Raw genomic sequence first — 3184 nt, 5'->3', positions numbered from 1 at the left:
AGCTCCATCATCTCACAGACCCCTCTCTGCACTTGACCAAGAAGCGCCAGCCACTGGCACTGAGGAGGAAGGAGGAAGCCCCCTCCGCCAGCCGCCCCTCCCCCAGACATCAGAAGGCGTGGTAACCCGTGGGCTGGGTGGGGGTGCCGAATGCCCGCACCACTGGCCTCCGCTTCATCTCTGAGTGTCGTGTCCTGGGGAGAGGGGTGTGGGGGCCCAGGTCCCCCTTTAGTCCAGAATGGGCATGCACTGCACTTGGTGACTCATACTCAAAGTCCCAGGGTCTCCTCCCGTGTGGGGGTGGCTCTGGGGACAGGGTGCTGGCTGGGGTGGGGGCCGCGGGGGGCCACTGCTCAGCTTCTCCGGGGGTCTTTCTGGTCGAGTGCAGCTCCGTCAGTAAAAGCCAGGGTGGGACCAGCCCAACCACGCGTTGGGTCCCAGGGCTCAGGCTGCGGCCAGTGCCTCCCTCCTCCTTCGGCCTGGATCTCAGCCCCCAGGCACAAGCCCCTTCTTCTCTGGACCATCCTTCCTTGCACACCTTGGAGGTTCCCACTGCCTTCTGGGGAACCCCCATCCCTGGCTCCTCGGTAGGTCTGGAAATGCTTCTGAGACTTCTTGCAAAGGCACGTGGCCGATGGTCGCAGGGGTCGAGTGCCGCGCCCGGAAGGAGGTCATGGAGGAGGTGGGACGCGGCAGGGGAGGGGAGGCTGAGGGGAAGTAGCTCTGGTGTTGACTGGGATGGGGGCGTCACCCCCAATGCTTGCAGGCTCAAGGATGACCCTTTCACTTTCTCCCCTCACCTGGGTCTCTGGAAGCTGCTCCAGAATGTGAGTAGGTGTGCTTTTCCTTTTCAAGTTCACCGTGAATCCCGCTCAAGCCAGCGAGGCCAAGTGGGGCCCCTCAGGCACTGTGTTCTGAGGTCGAGGAGGCCCAGGGGAGGTGTTGATGTGGCCCCTGCGGCCAATACCCCAGCTTCCTTCTGTCTCGGTGAAGAAAACAGTTTGTCCAAAGCTGTTGGGGTCCCGCCAGCCCTCAGGGGCAGAGGAGGAAAGACGGATGGGAGCACCATCCTGAGGGGCCCAGGCTGCCTCAGACACCTACCCACTCCCCCTTCTCTGGAGAGAGAATCCTCGAACGCCCTGGAGGGGCTTTGCTGCAGAGATTTCCAACCAGAAAGGGGTGGGGTGCCTTGTTTTGGTAACCCAGGCCCTGGCTGGCCTCGGGCAATCAACATACCTCTCCCTTACACCCAGGAGCCTCCAGTGGGCTAATGCCACCAGCCACCACCCCAGGCTGGCCTGGTGTGCTTGTATGGCCGTCTGTCCTAGGGGTCAGATGTGCCCATGGTAGCAGAGAGGGCTGCCCTTTAAGAAGCCTCTGGCCTCCACTCTGAGCTCTGTTCCTGGACTCCCACTATAGCCCCTGAGCTGCCCCAGAGCCTGGAAGAGCCTCATGCCCACAGCTCTGGGCTTCGTGGTTCCAGCAGGCACAGAGCTCTGGGTGGTGCACGGGAAGCCCAGGGCATCCTCCCTAGTGCCAGGTGCCTGCCCGGATGGGTGCCACTGGTGAGCCGTACCCCTCGTCCGGGACACCTACTGCTGCCCCGTCCCTGTGGGAAGTCAGCAGGCAGCCAGGCCGCAGGGACCAGCCCCCACCAGCCCAGGCCCACTGCGGCTTTGCCTGCCTCGCCATGTGCTGGACCTTGCACCAGGTGCTGGGTCGTGGCACAGGACAGGCCTACCATGAGCAGCCAAGGCCAATGAGGCCACTTTGTCCGACAGCGAACACATGGCAGTTATTTCCCAGCATCACCGCACCTTGGAAGTGACCTGCTGTGCCCCTAACTCTGCCCCGTGACCCCCGACTCAAAAGCAGCCACCAAGAGGAAGGATGCTTGGCCATCGCTACCTCTAAGGCCATCGCCCTGGAGGTGGAAGTCACTGGCCCTGCGGGCCCAGGGTTCTCCTGCCAGCTGCCCCTGCCCTCCTCTGTGGCACCGGGAGGCTGGAGGGGCCTTCCTGTCCTTCTGTGCCCTGGGCCGCCCTGCTGCTGCCTGCAGCGCTCTCGCTGTCCCACCCCAGCCTGCGTGGGGTGCTCGGCTGTCTAATGGAAGCCCACGAGGAGAGGGCATCCAGCACAAAGTGCCCTCCTTGTCCACTGCGTCTCCCATCTACGCCGTTTCTAGTGGCTGCAGCATGGGGAGGGATGCCTGAGGGTGACAGATGAGTTCTGGCTCCGTCGTGGGTGTGGATGTAAGGGGACGATGTTGTGAGTGAGACCCCAGACATGGCGCGGGGTGGGGGTGCGTGTCCCCAAAAGGACCATGCCTTAAACTCTGTGACTGGCTCTAGTTTAGCAGGCTGAGGGGAAACTGGATTTCTAGGAGGGGCGCCTTTGCCAAATCCATGAAAATTGTGCCTGCCGTTTAGATGCCTGTGGGCGAGTTCTGTGCTCTGCACCGACTGCCCTCCCAAAAGCCAAGTCTGGGCCTTCCGGCTGAGAACTGAGGTTTCCCGGGGCTCAACCTGACTGGAGGGAGCTGTGCATGAGGCCCAGGTTGGGGCTCAGCTGAGTCTGTGGCCTCTGGTCTGAGGAGGGTGTGGGCTCCGCCCCGCCGCCTGAGCCGAAAGCACAGCTCTGCGTCTCTCGCCATCAGCTGTGACATTCTGGGTTCCGTGGCCATCTTCCGTGGAGGCCTTAGACGCCAGGTGCCCAGGCCCTTCCTCTCCCCTCCAGCCCCAGCAGAGCTGAGGGCCCATAGCCGTGTGCACCAAATACCCAGGTGTGGTGGCAGAGCCCAGCCCGGCTCCACGCCCCACTGTGGGAGCCAGGACACCCATGCCCTCCGCCACTGCGCTGGGCATCAGTGAGTCTCCCCCAGGGCGGGCAGCAGCGGCAGGGTCCTCCCCACGCAGGCCCCCAGCAGGGCAGCCCTCCAGCCAGGCCTTCCTCCGCCAGCGTGAGCCCCCACTGAGAGCGAGAGCGTTTACAGTCATCCCCCAGGGGTTGATTCTGCAAGTTTTTCCTGACTCCCGCCTCCCTTCTTGACCCCCCTCCTCTCTCCACCTGGCCTCACTCACTCCTGCTCATCTTCTGCCTCCTCCCCACCCACCCCTACCCAGGCAGGGGGAGCCCGGGTGCTGCTGTCCTTCTGAGTACAGCGGTCCCCCCTCCAACCCTGCAT

At 63.5% G+C, this 3184-nt stretch overlaps 1 protein-coding gene across 1 annotated transcript in view; it reads left to right on the top strand.

Moving 5' to 3' along the window:
• The window catches only part of GNAO1 (G protein subunit alpha o1), a 166572-nt gene that overhangs the window by 155396 nt on the left and 7992 nt on the right, over positions 1-3184 (top strand). The window lies entirely within an intron of this gene.

The sequence above is a fragment of the Crocuta crocuta genome, unplaced genomic scaffold (assembly GCF_008692635.1).
Source record: "Crocuta crocuta isolate KB4526 unplaced genomic scaffold, BGI_CrCroc_1.0 scaffold124, whole genome shotgun sequence".
Lineage (NCBI taxonomy): Eukaryota > Metazoa > Chordata > Mammalia > Carnivora > Hyaenidae > Crocuta > Crocuta crocuta.
Note: the sequence above shows the minus strand (reverse complement) of the source record. Positions and strands in the feature narration are given on the sequence as shown.